Source organism: Phodopus roborovskii, unplaced genomic scaffold (genome assembly GCF_943737965.1).
Source record: "Phodopus roborovskii unplaced genomic scaffold, PHOROB, whole genome shotgun sequence".
Lineage (NCBI taxonomy): Eukaryota > Metazoa > Chordata > Mammalia > Rodentia > Cricetidae > Phodopus > Phodopus roborovskii.
Genome location: NW_026126544.1, coordinates 216,691 through 244,379, shown reverse-complemented (window position 1 = coordinate 244,379; position 27,689 = coordinate 216,691).

Below are 27,689 nucleotides of genomic sequence, written 5' to 3'. Positions count from 1 at the left end.
AGAAAGGTGGGCCACAGAGCTAACCAGCGAATGGGAGGAGCCCAGGTTCAGTGAGAGGCTCTGCTGGGGAGCAAGGGTGAGAGACACCGATACCCACCTCTTGTCTCTACATGCATGCACACATGTGTGTGCACATGTGCATGTATATACACATGGGTGCCCATAGAGGAGTGCAGGACAAATAAATAATTATTTTACCCATGAAATTAGAACAAATTATGGGCACGGACCTTGCCTGATTTTGGTTTCCATTCATGTTAGCAAGTCAAGTAAAAATATAAAATTTAAATCTTGATCCTTATTTTGTTAGTCATTCTGTCTAGTGCTTGTTGGTTATTTTCTCAGGCATTCTGTCTAGTGTTTGTTGGATAAATGACAGAATTACTAAACATAAGATGTGTGCTGTTGTAAATGCTATCTTTGGTACAACTACTGAGGGAATTCCTTTTACTATGTCTCTGAAACCTAGTATGCATTCAGTACATACTTGTGCAATTGGTGAATGAGGACTAATCAGCCACAACCAAGTGTCTACCCTGCCCCCTCCAACATTACCTTCCCTATAACCAGGAGCATTGTTAATCATATTCATTATTTGGACTTCCACCATATTTGAGCAGCTTTTTCTGGTTGTTGAAGTTGAGGTTGGTTACTCATTTGTGCTCCTATACCATCCTGGGTTTCCTCCAGCATTCTACACACAGGGCAGTACAATTGCTTGCTTAATTGTTGACCACTCCCATCCTTCTTTGTGCTCCCTGGAAACAAGGATTGTGCTGTTGACTCACACATTTGCTTCTAAGCATATTTAATGCTCATGCATGGACTGCACATTTTCAAGGGCAGGAGTTAAGACTCATCTGTCTGTTTTTACTTTGCCATGGAGGCATGGTACCACTTGGCCACCTGGTTCTCTCTTAATGCTACTTTATTTGAAATCACCACTTTCCCTTCAACCATATGCTCAGAAAAAAGAGAAACTGCTTTTAATATTAAGTTGGCTGAAACACGGGAAGTTAAGCCTTGCTCACACAGTTATATAACAATACTTCAGGTATTTTCCATTTCGCTCCTCCCCAGCAGCCTAGGTGACTAAGCCCTGTTAGCATTTCCAAAAGGGGAAACCAGTGAAGCAGGGCACCTTGACTGGAGGGCTTCCAAGCATTTCAGATGATATTGTGTGTTGATATTTAGCAAAACTGGAATGGGACCCAGTCAAATATTATTTCATAATTAAAGGCAACAGTCTCCATTCCCAGTAGCATGGCTGAATAGCTTTGTTATATTTGCTCAGTGGCACAATGGAATGGGCAACTGAATGCCCTGTACAGCCAGCACTTTAATCACTGCCTTACCTAGTCAGAACCTAAGTGTTTCAATCCAGACAACATTGGGCTCCATTGCATAACGACTTCAACCAGAATAAAAATTATTTCTTTCCTCTGTCAGTGCATATTGTGAAAGTTTAGAATTATGTATTTGGCTCTGCACAAAGTTTCCAGAACTCCCTGGATGGGGCCATCGGCTCAGAACCACTTGGCAACTATAAAGATGGTTAGAAAAATCAGTTACATTTACAAAGGTTTTAGTTCTTAGAAAATCATACTCTAGGAAAACCCCAGCTCACAAAGTTGGCTTGGATGAGGTTGATCATGTCATCTGTCCTAAATTTAAATAGGGTGCAATGGAAGAAGATACAAGTCATTTTTTTTTAATGACTTCATGTTTTCCATTGCCTGACTGCTTTTGGCAACATATTAGTGTGCTAAATGACACATAGTGAGTTTTCAAGTCCAAAATGACGAGAATTTTCTTTATTTGCTAATTATAGTCTGGCCTTTTGGATCTTCCTTTTGGCTTTGTTGCTAAGTGAATTTGAAGCAGAATTTCCCAAGGGAGACTCTTCTTTGGGCTTAATCATGACACATTTTTTCCTACTCCTCAGGTCACTTTTAGTTACTGAAACCAGCAGATGGTCTCTAGTCTAGTTTGGAGAACTAATTGCATTTCCTTGACAGAGAGAGACAGAGAGAGAGAGAGAGAGAGAGAGAGAGAGACAGACAGACAGACCAGAGAGAGAGAGAGAGAGAGAGAGAGAGAGAGAGAGAGAGAGAGAGAGAACACAAAAAAGCCAGGACATTGTAGAGAGATGGAATCTGGTTGGGTGTGGGGTGTCCACTAGATTAAGTTGGAAGATGGTCTGCAAAAAGTTCCATATCACAGAATTTTCTTAATGCCTACTTATTTATTTTTAATGGTTTTTTTCATTTATTTTACATCCTTACTGCAGCATCCCTCTCCTCCCTCCCTACTCCTCCCCAATCTATCCCTTCTCCACCTCTGTTCAGAAAGGGGCAGGCCTCCCATGGGTGCCAACAAAGCATGGCATGTCAAGTTGAGGTAGGACTAAGCTCCTCTCCTTGTATTAAGGCTGGGTAAGTCAACCCAGCATTAGGAGCGGGTTCCCAAAAGCCAGCCAAAACATTAGGGATAGGCCTAGCTCCCAATGCTAGGAGTCTCATGAGTAGACCAAGCTGCACAACTATCATACATATGCAGAAAGACTAGGCCAGCATGCAGGCTTCCCAGCTATAGGTTCATAGCCTGTGAGCTTCCATGACCAGGACACACACACACACACACACACACACACACACACACACACACACACACATACAATCCTCCCTTCTTTCCCCAACAGGATTCCCCAGTCTTGGCCCAGAGCTTGGGTGTGAATTTCTGCATCTGTTTCCATCAGTTACTGAAGAAGACTCTCTGATGACAATTGGGGTAATTATCAATCTAATTATAGGAGATGTCTAGTTCAGGCTACCTATCCACTATTGCTAGGTGTCTTAGCTGGGGTCATCCTTGTAGATTTGTGGGCATTTTCTTGCATCAGGTTTCTACCTGACCCTGAAATGCCTCCCTATCAAGTCATCTCTTTCATTATTCTCCCCTTCTATCCACCCCTCAACCTGGTCCCTCATGTTCTTATTCCCACTCATCCCCAGTCTACCCAGGAGATCTCTTTATTTCCCCTTACCAGGGAAATCCATGCACCTCCTACTTTGGGCCCTCTTTATTGCCAAGTCTCTCTGGGGCTGTGGATTCTAGCAGTTATCATTTACTTTATAGCTAATATCCACTTATGAGTGAGTACATACAATGTTTACCTTTCTGGTTCTGGGTTACCTCACTCAGGATGCTTTTTTTTCTAGTTCCATCCATTTGTCTTCAAATTTCCTGATGTCATTGTTTTAAACAACTGAGTAATACTCCATTATGTAAATATACCACATTTTCTTTATCCATTCTTCAGTTAAGGGGCATCTAGAGTGTTTCTAAGTTCTGGGTATAACAAATAACACTGCTATAAACATAATTGAGCAAGTGCCCTTATGGTATGAGTGAGACTCCTTTGGGTATATGCCCAAGAGTGGTATATCTGGGTCTTGCTGTAGATTGATTCCTAATGTTCTGAGAAACATTACAAATTTTGATCTCCAAAGTAGCTGTACAAGTTTGCAATCTCACCAGCAGTGGAGGAGTGTTCCTCTTGCTCCACATCCGCTCCAGCATAAGCTGTCATTAGTGTTTTTGACTGTAGTCATTCTGATTGGTATAAGATGGAATCTCAGAGTTATTTTGATAAGCAGTTCCCTGATGGCTAAGGATGTTGAACATTTCTTTATGTGTATCTGAGAGTCTTCTGTTAAGAATTATGTTTAGATCTATATCCCATTTATTTATTTATTTTACATATTGATCCCAGTTCCCTCTCCCTCCCCCTCTTCCACCCTCCCATGCCCCCCGACATCCTCCCATCCCATCCCCCCGACTCCACATGTAGGGTGATGCCTTCCTGGAGGAGCATAATGAATAGATATGGAGAGAGTGGACAGTTTTATCTTGTTCTTGGTTTTAGTGAAATTGCTTTAAGTTTCTGTTCATTTAATTTGATGCTAGCTGTAGGCTTGTCATATATTGTTTTTATTGTTTAGGTATGCTCCTTGTATTCCTGTTCTCTCCAAGACCTTTATCATGAAGAGGTGATGGATTTTGTCGAAAGACTTTCAGAATCTAATGAGATGATCATGTGGATTTTTTCTTTCAGTTTGTTGATATTATGGATTACATTGATAAATTTTCATATGTTTAACCATCCTTGCATCTCTGGGATAAAGCCTACTTGGACATTGTGCATGATCTTTTTGATGTGTTCTTTGATTTAGTTTATTAGTATTTTATTGAGTGTTTTGGCATCAATGTTCATGAGGGAAATTGGTCTATAATTCTCTTTCTTTGTTGAGTCTTTGTTTGGTTTGGGTATCAAGGTAACTGTGGCCTCATAAAAAGAATTTGACAATACAATGCCCCTTCTGTTTCTGTTTTGTGGAATAATTTCAGGAGTATTGGCATCAGCTCTTCTTTGAAAGTCTGGTAGAATTCTGCACTGAAACCTTCTGGCCCTAAGCTTCTTTTTGCTTGGCTGTCTTTTAATGACTGTTTCTATTTCCTTAGGGATTATAGTTATATTTAAATCATTTATCTGATCTTCATTTAATTTTGGCATGTGGTACCTATCAAGAAATTTGTTCATTTCTTTTAGATTTTCCAAGATTTTCAAGTATAACCTACTAGTCCTCTGGATTTCCTTAGCATGTATTGTTATGCCCTCCTTTCTTTCCATTTTGTTAATTTGGATATTCTGTTGGTGATGCTTGCATCTGTAGTTCCTGTTCATTTACCAAGTTTTCCATTTTCAGAATTACCTCAGTTTCTCCTTCCTTTATTACTTATATTTCCATTTTCAGGTCTTGAACCATTTCCTTTACCTGTTTAATTTTTTTCTTTCTTGGAATTCTTTAAGGGATTTATTGATTTCTTCCATTTTTTGATTGTCTTTTCCTTGAATTCTGTAGGGGAGTTTTTCATTTTTCTCTTTGTCTCTATCATATTTGGAAAGTTGTTTGTAGGGTCATTTTCTTGTGCTTCAGCTGGATTGGATTGTTCAGGTCTTCCTGTCATAGGATCACTGGGTTCTGGTGGTTCCATACTGTCCTTTCTGTTATTGAATGTGTTCTTTCCTTGATGTTTAAGCATCTGGATTTGGGATGAGTATAGGTCTAGGTTGTGATTCCCGTGTTTGTCTTTGTTGGAAGGGTGTTTTATTCCTTTGCTTTCTGTTTACTCTCTTGTCTTCTGGCCTAGGTGGCCAAGGGTTCTGGAGACTGGTAAGTCTTCAGGTCGAGTAGAGTATTTCTACTGAGGTCTGTAGCATCTTGGGTGCCTAGATCCAACCTGGCTTTCCATAAAGATGAAGTCTTCTTCCAAAGTTTGTAGCCCAGAGTATGGTGCCCAATGGAGGGGGTGATGTTCTTCTGATTAGTATGGGCTGTACCTGAGTCTATGGAGTCTGCTGGAGTCATGGGGAAGGGCTGGCCACAGGGAGGATGTTGAAGTGGGTAGGATTGGGTGGTGAAGTGGATCTTGGGGGAATAGGATTCAGTAGGTTGTGGCAGTCCAGCAGGTAGGAGGTTCACTCACTTGCTTCCTGGCTGGTGGGGACTGTCCAACTCCTACATCTTTAAGTCTGTTGTTCAAGTGCTATTTACCTCCACTCATATATGCAATTATGTGTATGCATTTTTCTTTATGGAGTCTTTAAACAATGTTTTTAAAGCAATATTGTATTTACTTGTTTTGGCATTGTCTATTAAATACAGACAGAAAAGGACTAGGGCTTCAAAACTTTTTAGAGAGAGTGAAAGGGTCCTTTAATATTCAGTATTCTTTTCCATCATAGCGCCCAGTTCACCTCAGAGTCATCAGCTTGAGAAAGGAGAGCCAGTCAAACATACTGTGTCTACCTCCTCCTTCCCTCAGCACTGTTCTGCAGGGAGCTTCCAGCTGGGGTCCTGTAGAAGTAGTACCATTTCTCTATGCTGACTCAACTGCGTCTTGCTTCCCTGTTCAGCTTTGCATTAGAGCCATGGAATGATGCTGAACTTTGGCTAGTTGAAAATGAAAATACAGCCACTTATTTCTTCCTCTTCAGAAAGAAAAAGTCTCCTATCATACACATTACCAAAATGTGAACTAACATTGAGTAGGAGTTGCCATTGATCTCCTATGAGTTACTATAGCTTTGAGTTTCTTTCGCTCCTCTAAGTCACATTAGGCAACTAACCAGTATTCTAACCAGTATCATGGCCAGCAGCATCATGTGAACTCATCTACAGCCTCCTTTTGCAACCATTGCATGGTCGCCATCATAGTTGACTTGCTTTCCATTTGCTAAATTTGGAAAGGAGGGAGCCCATTAATAGAGATCATTCCTGGTAGTTTTCCTTTGTGTATTTCTTTTCAGGGAAAAGTAGTTATTCTTGTACTTCAGATTATTCTTCTCTAAGCCATTTCCTTTTTTAAAAAATCTTTTTAGTTTTCCTTTCCCCTTCCTCCCCCTTCTTCCTCTTCTCTAAATAAAGAATACTAAGAAATCTTATGCTCAGATCACTTTTCACAGCTCAGTATTAATGAGGTTTAGAATAAATTGAAGAAAACAACAACAACAACAACAACAAAACCAACCTAATCCTCAAGCCCCACTGATATCTGATTCCTAAAGCTGACACTATATTCTCAGGAAGTGTGTGCCCCACCCTCATCATTCATGTATTGTTACGACTAACCTCCTGCCTGCTATTTGTCTATATTTGAATGCTTTGAATTTTTACAATAATCTCCTTATTTTGGTTTAAATTTTGACCCCATGGCTATGAAATCTGTTGCTGTTGGGATAAATTATCCTAAAGTACGAATGAATTTTAGAAGCCTGTTTTAAGCCCCCCCTCCCTTGAACAAAAATATGAGAAGGGAATAGGATAAGCATCTAGCTATCTAGTGTTGGAATAATGATGACTTACGGGGAGAGGGGGTGAAGTGGCCAGTGTTCAGGTTTCACCAACCTGGGGTTCTGAAATCACCATAGAGCAGTGTGTTTATTCACAATTTTACCCAGCACAGTTTCCAGTGGGGGCACTGATAAGAGGAAGGAGGGGCAATTCTCCTACTTTATTGGTGAGATCTGGTAAGGATGAAGAGAGATCTCTTTATCAGTCAGTGAGCAACACAGAGCTGGAAGATGTATGCAGGTGTGAATTCACTGTCACAGAAGCACCCTTTAAAGGATAGTGAAGAAGATGCTCCAGGGTCCTGAATCCAGCCTCTTTCCCACTTCAGGATCATCTGTGGGACAAAGGCATGTTCACAGAGGATTAACGGAGCCTGGAGGCTTATGGCTATTCCCAAAATAAGTAGTTCTTCTCATTCTGTTTCTGTACAGCAGGTGTGAGAATCAGGGCAAAAATCCCCCCCCCAATAATCCATGAGCTGTCAGGTGGTATCAGGGGTGTTATTATTTATTTATTATATTATATTATTCTCTATAAGGCTTCCTGGGCTCTCATTTCTCATTAAAACCACAAGAAGAGGGAAACTTAACTTTTTTAATTTTGAAAATCAGAAATTGTTTTGTGTCTGATTATTGAAAATTGTAGGTAGATTATAAAAGAAAACTCACAAAGTAAAGAGAATGCATCTTTTGAGTTTTGATGCATAACTTTCAATAGCCATTTAAAAAGGCTTTTTCTAAAGTTCACTTACCGGAAGTGCATGAGGCCAGCCTACTGCTTGCACTCACAGATGCTGGGTCTGTCCCGTCTCTTTAATCATTGCCAGTCTGTTGTTTATTTGCATTTCTTTGATTACTAGTGAGACTGAACATCTGTTCATATATTTACTGGCCCTAATTTTTTTTGAATTGTTAATTCCTTTTCCTTAGTTATTTTTCTTCCTCTTTGCATTGCAGCTATTTACCTATTTGTTAGTGACTATGTTACAAATCTTTTCTTCCATGTGTTTGTTCTTTACCCTGATTGCAATATTTTTCTTATTTAAAACACTTCACATTTGGAGTGGGAAAGAGTGCATACTATTCCTGCAGAGGAGTTCAGTCTTCAGCATCCACCTGGGTCAGAACCATCTCTAATTCCAGATACAAGAGATCCAGCACCATCTTCTGGAATCCAAGGGTACCTGCACACACATACTCACACAATTAAAAATATAGCAATCTTTCAAAAACTTTATATCTTATGTATTTAAGTTTATTGTTTTTGTTGTTGTTGTTTTTTGTTTTGATACCAGACATGGAAAAACTCTTTTTAAAGTTATAAAAATGATTCACTCATATTTTGTCTGAAAGTTACATTTATTGAATATCTACATGTGTCAGGAGCTGTATTTGTCTTTGTACACATATGAGTTCATTTGAATTTTACAGAAATCTGATGTGGTAGATTTTGACATTATCTCTGTTTTATAGGTGACAAAATTATGGGACAGGCAGCACAATTTGCAAATGGTCACCTGGCAGTGAAGTGGTTGGTACGACTAGTGGTCAGAGCTCTTAACGCCATAGGATGCAAAGTTTTTACATAGTCCATGGTCTGGGATGGACTCCACTGCAATATTTAATTAAAATAAATTCATAAATTAGAGTCTATCACAAATACTTTTCCCAGAAAAGTATCCAACCCTGGGGAATTGCTTTAATCTCTTTGTGTAGGCTGACAATGGAGAAAGTAGAGAATATGGTCATGAGCATCAATAATCATTCTTGGATCAAAATTTATTAATGTCCATAATGCTCGTAGATGGAATATTTTGGTTATGCAAATTTCCTAGGGAAAATCCAGAGTGATGTTACCATGAGCCAAAGAATGGAGATCATCAGTTTCTTTTTGGTCTTTTCTAATAATATGAAAAAAACTGAACTCATAATTTCTTCTTACTAGGGGCAGTATTTTATTTAGACCACCTTTGTGTATGTTTCATCTATTGGTACAATTTGATGATCAAGTTAGATTCCATGTTTGAGTAAATGAAATGTTTTAAAATTATATGGAAAAGAAAGTAATATTCCTGTGAAAACCTCCTGACTACTTATCTTTACAAATGGGGGTGAGGTGAAAAAGTGTCCAGCTCTACCTTCTGGGTAATAAGTCAGTATTTTCAGGGTAGATCAGATTTCAGGGTAGATCAGATTTTTAACTGAACAATACTTATGTGGAACTGGAAGAATATTATGACCTGAGCAGTCATATGAGGAATGATTTCTCATTTTCTCACACAAGACGTGGAGAAAACTAAGGGAGAAGTGGAGATATGTAGGTTTGACTGTGCCATAGGACTCAGGACCAAGATTCATATCCAGATTCATCCACTCAACAGGTACTGTTGCAGCACCGACAGTGTGTGTAGATTCATTTGAGGAACAACATTCTTTCACTTTAGCTTTAAGCCATGGACATCTGAACTAACTGGTGTGATGGTGGAACTAGGGATGGTGTGAATTTCTGTTCATCATTTCTCCATCACTTCTTTCTAAGAGACAAAGATTAAGCAGTAGCTTGGAACTTGAAATTAGTATTTGACATTCTGCTGTGCATGTCTACCTTGCCAATTGTGTCACATCAATGACATGTCTTCTTTTTTAGTTTCCTCTTCTTTTTAGTTTCCAGGTTGCAATGCCATGGTTCTCTCTCTCTCTCTCTCTCTCTCTCTCTCTCTCTCTCTCTCTCTCCCTCAATCACTCTCTCCTCTCCCTTCCCTCTCCCTCTCTCTCTTTTTTTATGGGTCAGACTGACCTGGCCAGTTGGTGGCAGCTCAGAACACAGGTTTGGAGCCAACCTATTCTTTCTGCTGGCTGCCTCTGTTCCTCTTTAGGGACTGACAAGGCAGGCTTCTGGTTCTGACCCATGTGGTAAGTCTTAGTTCTTGCTTTACTTGAGGTTTAGCTAAGTTCAGTACTCATGAGCAGGAAGCTGATTGTTTCACTGTGACCTCAATTCAACTTTTACCATAGCTCCGCTTTGTTAGTGTGTTTTTTTGGCTAGTGATCCTTATGTGCACATTTCATTGGCCATGGCCAATGAGGAGAAAGAGTGGCAGTTCAAATCTCTAAAGGCTTAGAAGTAAATGTGTCTTCTAGAGAGAGCTTATAAAATAAAAAGAAATGCTAGAGAAAAATAACCTCTTAAGAGCAAGTATGATATCATGTAAGTATACTGTGAGTGAAAAGGAGAGTAAGAAGTCAGATGGAAACATGGTAACTCTGAGTGTGTGGACACTGACATTGGGAGAGCATAGTATTTCTTTTGTTCTCCCTGTCCCACTGAAATCCCTATTCTTTCAGCAATCCTCTCTTCTACTTTCATGGTGTGTGTGTGTGTGTGTGTGTGTGTGTGTGTGTGTGTGTGTGTGTGTGTCCCATTTAGTTTAATTAGGATTGTTGTCATGAATGTGGGTGGATCTTATTTGCTGGAACACAAGTGACTTTTGTGGTCTCAGAACTGGAAAGAAATGGCATCCCTTCCATCAGCAACCCTTAGCCGAAAACAGATCCTCAGGGAGAAGTAGGTCTCCTAGACTCTTGCCTTGTCCATGATGAAATGTTATAGGGACCAATCTGGAGCAAACCCTGTGTGAGTACATAAAGGTAATGGCTATGCCATGCCCACAAGATGTCTTTTTGCAGAGTATCTACCCATCCTCTGGTTTTTACATTCTTTTGACACCTCTCTTTTGGGATATTCCCTGAGTTTTGGAATGGGTTGATCTCCCCCCTTTTTTAATTTAAAAAATATGAATCTTTATAATTGCCCCTTGAGTTACAATGAACTGACTAACTCTCCAGCCATGTGTACATCATTAATGACTTCTCTGGCAGCCTAGATGATATTCTACACTTTTCGTCACTATGACAAAATACCCGACATGCACTACTTAAATAAGGAAACATGTATTTCCCCTCAAAGTTTCAGAGGTTACAGGCCATCATGGTGAGGGCATGGTAGAGCAGAACAGCTCACATCACGGCAACCAAGAAGTAGAGATAGAGAATGCCTATCCTCCAGCCATTCCCACTCTTCTTTATATAGCAATCAGAGCCCATGGGATAGAAAAGCCCAGATTCCCTATCTTTAGTTAATCCTCTATGGAAGGATCCTCAGAGGCGCATAGATATGGTCCAGTAGAATTGAAAGTCAGATTAACGATCACACACATGAATGAAGCAAATATGGATTGTGAGAAAAATTGTGTTGTAATGAACCCCAAACCATCCTGTTCTCAGTCACCCAAGAAACTATTTTGGGTATAATAAAGTGTGAGGTTGGAAGCCCATGGCAGGGATGGGGAGCTGTGTGCAAATGGAGAGGAGAAACCAGTATAATGTTTATGTGTGCTTCCCACACACATAAACGTTGAATGCCTGTTAAGTGTGAAGCTCCACAATAGGTACGAGGTTACTATGGGCCACAGCGTTAGTGTAGCCTCTGACCCCATCAACCATTCATGATTGGGTTGGTAAAGGAAAGGGGAGTTGCCATGTGGCAGTGAGTATCATGTTGGTCCATTGATACAGTCCTGAATGTAGGGGTCTGAAATAGGTCTTGTGAGATTTAAGGGAGGGTGGTAGTGATTGGGACTGTAGTGTGGAGGTGTGCCCTCAGTGGTCTGTATAATTGGGGGTGCCTTCTGGAGCAAGAAAGCCACATTTCCCCCTAGCAGTTATATATACAACAGTGCTTTTGTATGGGTGGATACTGTGACTTAACATAGTCACAATTGTTGTCTTAATCAACAAAATGGCTAACTACTATGACTTTTTAGCCTAGCATCTGAATATGCTCTTCAGTTTTGTCTGGCAAGGTTCTTCCTCTTCAAAAGCTATCTGTTTTCTATACTTAAGCCCAGCTGAAAAGCTAATTTGTGAACAGAGTAGGGTGAAAGCCAAAACAGACATGCTGTTCCTAAGCAGCTGGAGCACATTGCAGCAGGGACATTTGTAAAGACACATGTCACTTTGCTATCCTGCTTCTGGAAAGCCATATGCTCTAATCCCGAGTGTTTGGAGTCTGAATTTCTCCAGAGTTTCAGCTCTGTGGTACTGTGCCTAACTGATAGGTAGTGAGACAGGAACATCAGAGGTATGCCATTGGGTCTGCTAGCAAAGAGACATGCCTGGGCAAAGGGCTGAAACAGTCTGGGCTTAAAATGTTTAGCTGGAGGGTTTTGTTATTGCCATGTGGCTCTGGCCTACTGATTTATAGTAAATTTCAATCTATTTTTTTTTTAAACTAGCTTTCCCTGCATTGGTAGACATAAAATAACCAAGATGGCTATTTGAGTGATTTCTTTTTGCTGTTTGCACCAAGGGATTGGCCAGCTTTCTGTCACTGTGGTAAAACACCCTAGATGGGCAATTTTTAAGGAGAACATGTTTAGTTTGGTTCAGAGTTTTGCTTGTTTCTGTCCGTGGTTTACGGGTCCTGTTGCCTTTGGGTCTGTGGTGAGGTAGAGCATCATGGTGGGGCATGTATGGTGAAGGGAGTGGTTTACCTCATGGTGGCAATGGAACTGTGAAAGGGAGAGGGGGTTAAGAGTGCCTACTGCTTTTGCAGAGTACCTGGGTTTGGTTCCCAGCACCCACATGGAGGCTTACAACTGGCTGTAACCATGATTCCAGGGGATCTTATGCCCTCTTCTGAGCCCCAAAGGATCTTCCATGAATGTGGTGTACAAAGAAGGAGAAGAAGGAGGAGGAGAAGGAGGAGGAGAAGGAGAAGGAGGAGGAGAAGAAGAAGAGAAGAAGGGACTCCAAATATCCTCTTCACGAGCATGCCCCCAGTGACCTAACCTTTCCCCAATGGACTTGTCTCTTAAAGGATTGCCACATTCCAAAGAGCTACATGTTGTGATGACTACTAATCCTGCTTGTCAACCTGACTACATCTGTAATTACCTAAAGCCCAAGAGACTAGATACACCTGTGATGGATTTTCATTAATTAAGTAATTTGAAGTGGAAAAAAAAATCCCACCATTAATCTGGATCTTTTGGAGTGGGAAGATCTACCTTTAATTTGGTCTTCTGCTGGTAGCCTGTATAAGGGACACTAAGAAGGAAGTGTTTTGATCTTTGCCTGCTTGCAAATCACTCTGACTGGCAAGTCCATTTCTTGACAGGCATTAAGACCTATTTCTTCAGGGTTCTGGTGTATACTGAATGTCAGCAGATACTGAACAATTACTGGATTCTTGGGCCTTCCATTGGTAGATAGGCATTGTTGGACTGGCTGGACAACAAACTGTAAGCCATTCTAATAGCTTCGCTCTCTAAATAAGTCATTCTATTCTGTTACCCCAGAGAACCTTGACTAATATAGTACAATGTCATTATCACAAATGCATTTGGGGGACACTTATACAGACCATATGAAAGATGCAGGGAGAACATGATATGAGATCTTAACCTGGGTCAAATGGTGAGGCAAAGGTATGTTTAGATCCAGGGACTTCAGATTTTGGGATTTAATGAAAAAAAAAAAAAAAAAAAAAAAAAAAAAAAAAAAAAAAAAAAAAAAAAAAGAAACGCCTATTAAAGTCAGTAAATACATGAAAAATAACGAGTGTGGGAGCTAAGGGGATGGCTCATTGTTGTGCAATTATGAGGATTTGAGTTCAGATCTCCAACATCTACATAAAAAGCTGGACATTGTGGTTCATACCAATTATATTGATGATGGGTAGCAGAGACCATAGGATCCTGGGGTTTTGCCTGGACAGGCAATCTAGCTGATCAGTTGATTAGTGAGGCTCAGGCTTAGTGACAGATTCTGCCTCAAGAAATCAGGTGGAGAGTAATAGAGGAAGATGTTGGGTGTTAACTTCTGGGCCACGCACACACACACACACACACACACACACACACACACACACACACACACACCTGTCTGATAACTAAATGGGATTACAGAATAATATGATCTGTGGTAATGGTAATGGTAACATTCCATCAATGGGGTAAGGTTACAACTTTCTCAAACTAACTGAAAGTTCTGGAGCTTTTCTCACCTTGAACAGAAATTTTAAAGTTAGATGGATTCCTATATCACATCCAAATCACACCCAGGCAGAACGGAGGACAGGTAATCAGAATGCAGAATGCAGACTGCAGAAGAGCAACCTCCCTCCCTCCCTCCCTCCCTCCCTCCCTCCCTCCCTCCCTCCCTCTCTTCCTCCCTCCCTCCCTCCCTCCCTGTCTCTCTCCCTCCTTCCCTTCTTCCCTCCCTCCCTCTCTCACTCCCTGTCTCTCTCCCTCCTTCCCTTCTTCCCTCCCTCCCTCTCTCCCTCACTTCCTCCCTCCCTCCCTTCTTCTCTCCCTCCCTCCCTTCCTCTCTCCCTCCCTCCTTCCCTCTCTCCCCCTTCTCTTCCTCCCTTCCTCCTTCCCTTCCTTTTTTCTTGCCATCATTCCTTCCATTTTTCCTTTTCTCTGCTCCTCATTCCCTTCCTTTGATACTTCTAAATGGATGTGATATGCATCATGGAAATTTACATTCTTACTGACTATGCAACCTCACCGTAACCACACACTCATGAAATTAAGGTCCACCCATTTACCGTGCATAGAATTTTCCTAGGTATTTACCCACTCCCTTCCAACCCCTCACGGAATTCTACAAAGTGGGTTATCATAAGCCCCACTTTGATACAAGGAATCTGAGGTTTAGACAATTTCTAGAATTTATTTTTTAGGGATGGCCACCTGGGGCTATTCTACATGTGAGATAATCTCCAGGAAATACTAAAAGCAGTTTTAAGGCTCAGTACATATAGCTGTAGCAATCTGCTCATGATAACTTAATGTGGGACCTACAAGCTCTATGGAGAGAAGTTAAGGATAGACTAGGGATGAGGCTGTCTGCAGAGAGGTTCTATGCCTAGTGAGGCACATTTCTGGAGGAAGGTTGATGGGGTTGTCCTTCTGTGTGATGGTTTATCCTGGAACCTAACCAGAAGAGGACATTGACCTAAAGATGCAGGTAATTGATGAGATCATCTGAATCAAGTAGAAACAAACTTTGAAAATCTTCTTGCTTCTGTGTTGCTCCAGAAGTAAAGAGCACCAACAACAGGCAAAAGAATTCAAACTTTTCCCACTCTCTTCCCCTCCAACCCCTCCCACTCTCTCTCCTTCTCTTTCACCTCCCTCTCTCCATAGAGTGTCTCATAGTGTAACCTGGGCTGGCTGTGGAGTTACCTCAAATCCTCCTGCTTCTGCCTCCATTTTTCCTTACTTGTAGTGGTGGATAATCAAATAATAATAATAATAATAATGATGATGATGATGATGTTAATAATGACTTTTCACTATTTTTATTTAAGAAAAATAGCCAATTCTGGTTTTCATTCTCTAACTAAGTGAGTGACACTGTACAACTGGGCAGGTTCCTGGTTGGCATCATTTTTTACTTTGCAAACACTAATGTTCACTGAGCTAGACATACCTTGATTTTTCCAGGGCACAATGCTTTCATGAATTATGTTTTTCTTATTTAGGTGGAGTTTAGGTACTACAGAGGTGAATTGCATCTTGGAAGATGCAGGTCCAATCAGAGATTTTCTTTTGGTGGGGAAGAAGGGAACAGGGCCTGGCTATGTGGTTCAGAATACCTTGAATTTGGGATTTCTGCCTCATTCTCTTGAGTGCTGGGTTGGGGGTTATGTGAAGCCCTGTGTTAATGATGTGTACCAGGAGGCATTGTTTTAATATATTCTGTGGTTAGTACAGCAAAGAATAAAGCAAGTGACAATAGGAAGGCAGCAAGCCTACTTATTAACTAATGAGAGGGACTAAATCATCAGCGGGGTCTGAAAGTGATAAACATAGTCTTCATTAATCCTCATTCTAAGTGTGTGATGGCAGGAAATTTGATCACAGCCCATTTTAAACTGATGTCAGTCACTTCAGCTTTAAACAGACAGCCTAACTCTTCCACATCACCTTCATCCCCATTCCTAAGGGAGAGTTTCACCCCCACCCCAACTCCCTTCAGAGCTGGGACCTTAAATAATATGATGGTGCCACAGGGAGGTATCTGGTCCCTGCCTTGGGCATCTACACCGGTGACAGAAGGAACTCTAACTCACCCTGTGTTGACTTTGCTGCTTCCCATCTGTGCCCATCGAGCTTCTGCCTATATCCATCTCTGGTGCTTGGGAGCTCCAACTTGTTACTGTGTATAAAGAATTAGCTTACCTGGAACCTTCCTCACAGCACTGTGTGCTGTGCATACATATTGGAGAACAGCCTTTCTTTCTTTCTTTCTTTCTTTCTTTCTTTCTTTCTTTCTTTCTGTCTGTCTGTCTGTCTTTCTTTCTTTCTTTCTTCCTTCCTTTCTTTCTCCCTTCCTTCCTTCCTTCCTTCCTTCATCCTTCTCCTTCTCTTCCTCTTCCTTCTCTCCCTGCTCCTTCTCCTCTTCCTTCTTCTTTTTGGAATTGAGGCTGGATCTTTCTATGTAGTCTTGACTGTCCTGGAACTCACTACATAGACCAGGCTGGCCTGAAACTCTCAGAGACCCTCTTGAAAGTATGCATAGATATACTCAGCCTCCTCTACTTTTAAAGATCCACTGTAGGTAGAGCTTTACTTCTCTTCTCCCAAGACTCATTGGTAGGAGAGTCTAGCATAGTTGGGGGCATTTCATGGCATCGGATTTTGTAACTTTCATTTTGCCCTTCTAATTGAGGCTCAGGATTGGCAATACCTTTGAAGCCATCTATTTTTAATAGCTTGAATTTTAATTTTTTGCACTTTAAACTCAGTTTTTGAGTTTCAGAAACACCTCTCCTGTTGTAGTCCTCCATCAGGCTTAGCTCCCAGAATTTGGTGAGGAAGGAGCCAAGAAACAATTATGCTCTGTTAATCTCGTGTGATTTTTCTTCCCTCATAACACTAGGCCAGAGTGCCTACCTGCAACCTGTGTATGGAGATAAAGAAGCCCAGAGTCATGTGCACTACGATTACTATTTAATAATGCTGCAGAGAACACCAAAGGTTGTTAAGGCAAGAGACTTTAGGAGCTCTCAGAAAACATGAATATGCATCTGTACACACACACACACACACACACACACACACACACATGCATGTGCATGAACACACACACATATAAGTATATGCATACACACATGAGAGAGAGAGAACACAGAGAGAAGAGGAGGAAATGGTAATCAACAGTAAAAGGGAGTAGATTTTTCTTAATCATTTTGCTATGTACATATATCACAACATAATGTTGTATATCTTAAGCATATATAATACATATGTATATATGTAAAATCAAAGTAATTAGTGTCAAAATATTGCTACACTAGACTTGCTATGATGAATTCATGATATGTCCTGGGCAGGTCATGAATGAACACAAAGAATGATTATGGTCACTATGCTTGCTAGTTTAATGTCAACTTGACACAAGCTAAAATTATCTAAGAGGAGGGAACCTCAGTTAAGAAAATGCCTCCATTAAAAATAGACAGGCAAACCAATGGAATTGAGTCAAAGACCCTGATATTAATCCACATACTTGTGAACACCTGATTTTTGACAAAGAAGGTAAAATTATACAATGAAAAAAAAAAAAAGAAAAAAGAAAGCACCTTCAAAAATGGTGCTGGCATAACTGGATGTCAACATGTAGAAGAATGCAAATAGATCCATATCTATCCCATGCACAAAACTCAAGTCCAAATGGATCAAAGACCTCAACATAAATCTAGCCACACTAAACCTCATAGAAGAAAATGAGGGCTGTTTGAATTGATAGGTTTAAAGAGAAATCTGACAGTAGGGAAATCTCCAGAAATCTACAAGGATGACCCCAACAAAGAATCTAAGCAATAGTGGAGAGGCTCCCTTAAATGACCTTCCCCTGTAATGAGATTGATGACTACCTTAAATGCCATCCTAGAGCCTTCATCCAATAGATGATGGAAGTAGAAGCAGAGATCCAGAGCTAAGCACTGAGCCAAATTCCTGGAATCCAGTTGTAGAAAGGGAGGAGTGATGAGCAAAGGGGTCAAGACTATGTCAGGTAAATCTATAGACACAGCTGACCTGAGCAAGTGATAGCTCACAAACCATGTTCTGGTGATTATGAATAATGCTGCTATGAACACAGCTGAACAAATGTCCTTGTGGGATGAATGTGCCTCCTTTGGGTGGTATTGCTCAGTCTTGAGGTAGATTGATTGATTCCCACTTTTCTGAGAAACCACCATACTGATTCCCAAAGACTCAGTAAAACCTTTCTGGAAACATCCTCATAGACAGCCAGAGGTATGTTCACCTGCTGATTCTAAGTCCAGGCAACTTGACAGTGAAGGTTAGCCACCAGAAATAATGAACCTCACAAAGTCTAGAAAGAAGGAAGAGGCAGTACACTGGCCAACTCAGAGTCAGGGCAGACTCCGAAAAGTGACTTACAGAAGTGTTCAGAGAAGCGTCATCACCTTGACAAGTACAAGGAAAAGAAATAAATCCAATCAGGAAGAGATCACATAGTGTCTGTTTCTTATTTTATTCTATTCAGAGGAAGTGTGGACAGCTGAGGCCATACTCTTTCCATTGAGATAACAATGTGCTCATCTTAGTGCCATGCCAGAAGGCAAGTCAAAGTGTTCCTCTAAGAGTGTCTCTGTCTTCCAAGGTGGTTTCTAATCTATTGTATTAACTATTCTTGTAACACAAATCCTTCCCAGATTTGGACTAGTGTTACGTTTTTAACTTTTCTGACTGTCAATGATATTTTGTTGGAAAAAAGTTGGAGCACTTATTTTGGCACTGTCATACTAAACTAGATGTCTTATCTTGTTTTTGGAACAGCGTCCAACAATAGTACAGGCCCTTTGTTTATTTGGAAATTATTGAAGGCATTTAGAATATTTGAAAAATCAGTTGTTTTTATGACTGAGTCATTGACATTATTGTGAGCCAAGCTCTCTGTATTAAAATTTATTTGAAAAATAGTTGAAAGTGGTAAAGGCAACGAAAATTTGAACAATGAGGGTCAAACCTTCACATTGTAGTGTGCGCAGCACACAGTTGGAGGGATGGATATTGTTTCCAGAGTGGATGAGCACAGCATCTTTCTGATCAGAAGAAATGCAACTACACAGTTGGTAAAGGCCATAATGATCATTTAAATCTGTACCAGATTTATCCTCTAAAGTCAACTTTGATAGAAGGCATAAAAGGGGATAAATATCTTTCCTAGTAAATGCATGAGAGAAGAAATAGGAGGCTGTGTGAAGACCCATGACTGTCAGGGGCACTGGCAAGAGGGTAGCCTTGCTGGTGCCAAGCTGTTCCTACCCTTGGTATAAAACCCCGGGAAGGTATGAATAAAGAAAGAGATACTAAACAGAATAATCTAAAAAAAAAAAAATCAAGATGTCTTCTCAACTGGACACATTAGCAATTTAAGGGGATGTAAAAAGCACTGCATTATGGGTAAGGAGGACTGAAAGTTAATGGAAAAAGCCCAGATCACTTCAAATCCATGAAAATTCATGTTTGAGGCCTGGATATCAAAAATTGCTTGTGTCTGTTCAGGCAGAAGAATACTAACAGATTTGAATGCAATCAAATCCAAATAACCTCATAATGATTAAATGGAAACTTCCATGGCTGAGATCATTTAAATGAATTCTCTGCCATATCTGTTTAGTTATTGTATTGGAATGCTTGAATTATTACAGCAAGTTACTTTAGGCTGAGTAAGCTCATGCAACAAATTTTCTCATAGTTCTATGCATTGGAAGTCTGGAAAGTCAAGTTCAGGGTGTCAGCAGGGTTGGGTTTGATGAGGCTTCAGGTCTCAGCTTGTAGCCATCACCTTTGCTCTGTCTTCCTACTCCTTTTGCTGTCCACACCTGTAGAGGGGGACTTTTTACTGTGTCTCTTCTTTATAAGGACAAGAGTTCTATGGGATTAGAAGTCTTCCCTTATGATTTGATTTAACCTCAAAACTTTCACTTAAGGATTTGGGGAGATACAGTTCAGCCTAAAATAATGATCTTTGCCTTCAGTTGCAGATAATCTCTCCAAGGGGCTGGCACTTCTGCTACTTCCTGCAAGAGACAGAGCCATCTTCGCCAGGGTGGGGAGGCAGGGAGGTTCTCAGGGAGCTGAGTACTTATGACCCCAGTAGTCACAGGCTTCTCTAACCCTTTCCCTGCCTCATTACCTACTTCTTACCATTAACTGGACAGGTATCAATCATGTTTTAAAACCATTCTACAGAGAGTAGTGTTCCATGGCCATGTTTTATCAAAAATTTGTTTTAATTTAGGTCTGTTTTGCCTGCATCTATGTATATGTGTCTAGTCCTAGTAGAAGCTAGATAAGGTCACAAATGCTCTGGATCTGGAATTATAGATGTCTGTGAGATATTATATGGGTGTTGAGAGATGAATTTGGGTCCTCTGCAAGAGCAGCAAGTGCTATGAATGACTGAACTATCTTTCCAGTCCTTTGATGGCTGCGTTTTAATGAATTTTTAAGAGTGTAGTTCAAATGGCATGCAAAAACGTATTTAATCAGGAAAACTGTAATTAAGCAGCCACATCAAACAACTCCCTTGCCTTATGTAGTAGTTCAAAGAGAATGGCTCCCATGGGCTCATAGATGTGAATAACTGGTCCTCAACTGGTAGAACTGTTTGGGATGGATTAAGAGGTGTGGCCTTATTGGTGGTATGTCACTGCAGGTGAGCTTTGAAGTTTCAAAAGAGCCAGTGTATCTCTACCCCTACCTTTTAGCTGATCCTGCCACCATGCCTTTGCATTGCCATAATGGACTCTAACCCTCTGAAACCATGAACCAAATTAAATGTTTCCTTTTATAAGTTGCCTTGGTCTTGGTTTTTTATCACAGATTTGGACACATTTGGAGTAACTAACAAATACTTAGGATATAAGGTAGCTATGGTGTTCAGTATGCATTGGAATAATATTTTTGCCATTTATTTTTAAAAATTTAGTTTAAGAATTATGTATAATTTGTTTATATCATTTTCCCTAAAAATCCTCATAGGTTCTCCCAACTGCTTATCTGTATATTCATTTGCCTCTTTCTCTTTAACTGTTATCATGTGTGTGTGTGTGTGTGTGTTTCTCCCTCTCTCAGAAGTTATTAATTGCCTGTAGCTCTTCACTATGGAGGGGGGGGCGCCATGAGACTCCTCTATCCACATTGTGATGAAACTGGTATTGTCATTATTTGTCTTTTTAAACTACCATTTCTTTTGAATTGAAGAATCCTGAATAATCTAATAGAAACAGTTTATGCCAATGAAATTTATGAAAATAAATCAAACATTGAAGTTACTATATAATACTATTTAAATCCCTGATTTCTGCAATTTTTCTTTTTGTGAAAAAAGTGTTAAAATTCATACAGCTGGGCATAGTGGTATGTAGCAGAATATTCTTTGGGCCATCAACCAGCTCCCAAATAAAGACATGGGGATCATTATTAATTATGAATGCTTGGCCTCAACTTAGGCTTGTCTCACTTGCTTTTTAACTTAATTTAACCCATTCCTATTCATCTACATTTTGCCTCAAGGCTTTTTACCTCTTTTCATTCTTTAGGTCCTACTTTCCTGCTTCCTCCTTGTCTAGCTGACTGGCTAGTGTCTCTTTTTCTTTCTTCCTTGAACCTCAATTCCTCTTTCTCCTTACTCTTCCTGCCCAGATGTCCTGCCTATACCTCTTGTCTAGGTATTGGCCATTTAGCTTTTTATTAGACCAGTCAGGTACTTTAGCCAGGCAAGGTAAACAAATAAAACATATCTTTAAATAGTTGAACTAATCCACAACAATGGTGCCTGCCTTTAACCTCAGCACTTGGGAGGCAAAAGCAGGTGGATCTCTATGAGTTCAAGGCCAGCCTGGTCTGTGTGGATCTCTATGAGTTCAAGGCCAGCCTGGTCTACAGAGAGAGTTCTAGGACAGTCAAAGTTGTCAGAGACAAACCACATACACAGAAAATTCTTACATGAATGAACTTATAAATTTAAGTTACCCTAATGTATTTGTGCTGATAAATACTATTCTTTATACTCATTTATTTAAAAAAAATCTCATATGAGAGAAGTTTGGCTATTAAAACAAACTTAGGAGGCAGTTGTTTGTCTGCTGGATAGTCTGTGTCACACATGTTGTTGGAAAGTACACACTGCTCACATCACAGTCACATGATTCAAACAAAACAGAATCATGACATAAAGCAAACAAAGTAGGTCAGACACATGGCATTTCAGGTAGGTAGAAATACTAGGTGAGTGCCCTTGAATCTCTAGTTTTGCAGTCTGACAATGAGCAGTCCTTCATTATAAATCATTAGAATTAAGAAATATTAGTGTCAGGAGTTGAGTTGAGCAGGGACATTAATGTGAGTATCTGGTATTAAGATGAGAGCTCAGTAGGAAACTTCCTAATGGAAATGTCACTGATAGTAATTACTCCCTTCCAGTCAAGCAGCTCTTTGATTTTCCTACAGCATTAGGGGACAGGCAGCCCGACAGACCCAGCAAAACAAGAGGATAATTTAGAAAGCTGAAGACTGGAAAGCTGGCTAGGGAATTTGGAGACAGCAGCAGATTAATTTGGTATTTGCACCATTTGAAGAGTATGCTGGGACATGCTTTCACAACACGAGCCATGAATTCAATGGGAGCAAACTGGTGTGGGAGAGTAAGCAGGCTGTGAGCTAGAATCCTAGGAAGCAGACTATGCTAATCCTGAGGGTGCACTAAGGAACAGGGGTGGGGAGCAGGCAAGTCCAAGGTTAAACTAATGGGTTTCTGGCTCTCTCAGTTCTCCCTTGAGATCTTTTTAGTGCTGGCAAGGAGTGCAATGTCCCTTGAAAATCTGTGGGAGGATATATGGTATCATGTTTTCTGTGGTCAGCATGTCTTTCAATCATCCATCAACACTTGTGCAATCTCAACATAGCCCCTGTCCTAAACTGTCTTCCTTTAGTCTTTTTTTTTTTTTAAATTAGTTTTGTGGCTCTTTAGGGGTAGTACTAACAACATCCCACTTCTGAGATATTTGCTTACAAGTTGAAGGTGAAATTTCTGATAACAGAATGATATCTTGCTGAATATCATTTGCCTTTCATTCTTAAGTTTTTCTACCATAATTATGCCCTGTGCCCTTCAGAATAGCCTTTCAATCTCAAAATGAGGGGGTTGAATGGGACCACTAGCCTTATCTTTTTCTACTTCAGTTTTAGAAACTTTGTTTATGGAGAATTTGCAAGAATGATGTCAGAAATAAGAAACTTTCTGTATTTGAGTGCAATGAGTTAAGATAAAGATTGAGTTCTTCTGCTTGCCCTTTGGAAGTTGCATTTATGATAATGCATAGTGTACATGGACAAACACATGTGTACATTGTAGTGTGTCAATAGGGTAAATATGCTTAAGGTTTCCATATGTGACATTACTCAAATGCTCTCAATATTTACTTTTTTTGGTCCCTCAATAAAGGAAATACTGTAATTATTCCCATTGAAACTAAGCACATTTCTGGGTTGACTGGCTGATGTAATACTTGGTGTCTTTTGGGTTGACTTCCTAGCAATCAGAACCAACATGGCTATGCTTATTTTGGTTTTGTGGGTTTATAATGGTTCAAATGGAGTAATTCAAAGTATTGCTTCTGTGAGTTCAATAATTCCATCTCCACTTAGAAATGAAATGATAGGTATTTTTTTTTTAAAGCAACTAAATAATGCATCACCTGATGGGATGAGGACATACTGCTAAAATTCACATCAAAAAGCATACTCTATCATACTGTTTGGTTCTCAGAGCTGTTCCATTAGTGCCCCTTTAACATGTAATATTTTCCAATTAAATGTGTTGGTAAGAATTATTCATTTTAATAATTAAAGAGCTTCCCCAGCTCCCCGAAGAGCGTTACCATGGAGGCCCAGCTCTACTGCTGGGAATAACCACAGCATGCTAATGTGAAAAGAGGGTGACAGTTGAATGTTGGTATTGCTGAGAAGTGGAACTAACGAGAGCTCATCTCAATGGCTGCTTTTCAAGACATCCAGGAAGTGACCTTTACTGCAGCAGGTGGTGATGTCGGTTAGTTTTGTGGCTACAATGAAGTGAGCAGTTTGTCAACTGCTAGACATTGATGGTGTGTTCAGATACTCTAAGGTGACATGAGAAGGCACATTGACTGTCTCCCACACTACTTAACTACCAGACAGCAATTCCCCTGTTGGGTTTTGTTATGCTTTGGGCTGCCATGAAAATTTTCAAAGAAAACTTCTTTTATTTTTGAGTAAAAATAAATAAATAGCCTTGGGGCTTTAAGAAGCACTGGCTGAATGGTGAACTTTGAGAAAGGGTCATAAACACTCATGGTGGAGCTATGTTCAGTGGACCTCTAGGCTGGCGGGGGTGGGTGTCTAGTATGAGAGAAATTCCCTGGGTATAAAATGTTGGTAACTACAACCACAGCATTAGGAGATCAATAATTCCTTAGCACTTAAGTTCCAATTATAAGACTTAGCATGTAGGCACATTATTGTGAATTCAAGGGCAGACTGGCCTATATAATGAGATCTTATCTCAAAAAGGAATAACGAATTAAACATATGTTACATATTTCAGTAAGGCCAGGCATCCTTCCCTTTACAGAAAATAATGAGGAGAATAAAGGCAAGGACATAGCACTGAGCCTGTTCCTGATGATGGCCTAAGTAACAAAATAGCCAATGCCTAGGGAATAGTTTCTGAGGAATATATTATTCAATGTGTTGCATAAGCTAATTCATTCCACTTTGACTGGCAATGCCCAAGTTCAAGACTGTGATACTGCGCTAACCTAGCAATAGCTGTAACAATCTTCTGGAGCATCCTCCTGTCCCTGTGGGAGTACTCAGCACTGTGAGGTTTCCTAATCACTCTCTATTTACTCATGTAATTCTTACAACAGAACAAGGAGGTAAATAGAACTATTTTTATGTTAATTATATAGAGAAATTATGAAGTTTTCTCAGTTTCAACAGCTCATCTTTAATTTCCAGGATTTTCTTATGGGAAGTATTTTATAGATTTTCTTTTTCTGTTTTTTTTTTTTTCTTCTTTTAATTGGTAAAAAAAAAAAAACAAAAACAAAAACCAACCAACCAAAAGACAAACAAACAAACCAACAATCAAAAACAAAACAAAACAGCCAGTCTTATATAATTTTGTGGTCTCCTTGGTCTTTAAAACTGTCTTTGCTTATCTTTATCTGGTAAGAGCATTATGTAAAGTGTACTTAAGTGTTGTTTAAGAGCAAATGCAAGATGAAGCTGCTTCCCTAAAGGGTCTCACTTCTTTCCCATCTTCAGTTGTTCATTTGTTAATGTGGAAATGAAAACGATGGAAGATAGAAAAAAGAGCCCGGGAAGATAGACTGGCTAACACTGGTTCTGAGACTCTGCCTGGAGAAGATAGACTTGAGCACACACTTTCTAGGTTCATGGGCAATGGAGTAAGATCCTTAGTTAGATTCTGACCAATTTAGGGGGTGACTTGCTCAGCATTTTCATCTATGTTTGTAAGTGGCCATATTGTTGTTACAACATGTGAAAGGAAGGCCAGAGCCTGAAATGGGACCCACCTGTCTGTACACACTCTTCCACGATGGATCTGACTCTCAGCAGGCCACACTGCTGTCTTCTGTGTTTTCTATAAACTATCATGGTAAGTGTCTCTTATATTACATTATGGTTGATTTTTAAAGGAAGCTTTCTAGGCCCTCAACTAACATTTGACTGTAAGGAGTAGGTTTTTCCTCCCACCGCTGGTCTGTCCCACAGCTGCGCCAGCCCCAATTAATGCACAGAGACTATGTATTTGATATAATTCTGTTGGCCAGGTACTTGTTTCTTATTGGCTAGCTCTGTCTTAAGTATTAACCCATATCTATTAATCTAGTATTTCCACGTGGTCTCATCTTACCGGGGAGTGAGCCGGCATCTGGTCCCCCCCAGTCTCTCCATCTTGACTCCTCCTTACTACTTCCTCTTTCCTCCTTGTCTCCTAGTCCCGCCTATTTTGCTTTCCTATTGTCCAACAGTGCTTTATTCATTAACCAGTATGAGAAACATATTTATAGAATGGCATCTCCCATCATCTCCTCTTTTCTGTCTAAATAAAAAGAAGGATTTTAACCTTAACATAGCAAAATAAATCACATAACAGTTATCAAATAAGAATCACAGTTAACAATATTTAGTCCATTAACATTTAGTAAGATTTAAGAAAATATTCCATCATCTATCCCATCTTTGTGTGTCTAAAGTCTATGTAACTTATCTTTATCCTAACTAAGGAAAACTATAACCATAACTATTTGTCTTCAACTCCCTCAAAGACCACAGAAGGATAAAATATAAATTCTAGAAATGACTAGAGACAACTCACCTGGTCAGTCACCCGAAGTTCTTCTGTAATGTTCCATCTTCAGCCCATAGGCCATAGTGTGTTTAGCACACTCCTCATCAAAGGAGGAAACTAAACTGTCCACCTGTATTGGCAGTTTGCCAGTCACTTTTCTCTGTGTCCTGCAGAATGTCTGGCAGACTCTTCCATGAAGCAGGAACTTTGTTGTAATGTCCATCTTGAATCAGCAGTCATTTTTCTGTGGGTCCAGCATGTCCAGTTTATACAGCATAAAGTCAAACAGTCCAGACAAGAGCAGTATCTTGTCCAAATGGCTAGTCTTGCCATATTGGAAGTAAACTCCATAACGAGTTTCTTCAATTTCCATCTTCCTTTCTGATGCAGATGGTGTTGCCAGGGCAATTGTGCCTCATTGTCAAGAAAAACCCTAAACCATTTTAAATGCTATATTCTGTAGGTCTTTGAAAGGTTTGAAGAATGCCTATCTATTTCAAATACATCTCTGTATATCTAGAAAACCTAACTCATCTAACTATAAGTTTTGACTATTATAGGTAAAAACCTAACTTAAGTTTTGACTATTATAGGTAACTATAATCTGTACTAAATTATACATTATATTTCTAAATGAGCTATATAAACACAATACCTAAATAAGAGGAGAAATGTACACATCACAAAATTGACCTTAAATTGTATCAATAAATGAAAATCCATTCCAACACAAAGTATTCACATCTATACCATAATTAACTTTTTACCTTTAAAAAGAGATTGGTTGTTGTCATTAACCATTTATAACCAACCCCATTTAAATGAAAACAAACATTTATAAACACTATTTGGGAATTTTCTCTATATTGTGGCCTTGTGATGTAGTAAGAGATATATGTTGTCATTTGCCCTGGTTCCTGAGGCAAAATTCCTAAAACCTCTGCAGTTTCTTGATGACAGAAGCATCTTGTGGGTACCAGGAATTACAATGAGGAAGTATGGCTTCTTCTCAGGAGGCTGGCATTTTGAAGTGTTATCTCAGGCTGTGGACAGACCCTTAATATTTCTTTCCATAAATTCGTCATAGTTGATTAACACTCTTCCTGGTACACCTATAGACAGTTGATGCCAATGGGACCCAGTGAGGTGATTTTTCAAAGGACATCTTTGTGGACTTCCATCAACACAGTTTTATTCTCAAATTTCCCATATGGAATGGCCTGGTGCCAGTGGCCAACTGAGCTGGGCTCTGAGTCAGTCTCACATCTTAGCTGTGAGAGTCAGAAACTACCATGGGTAATTT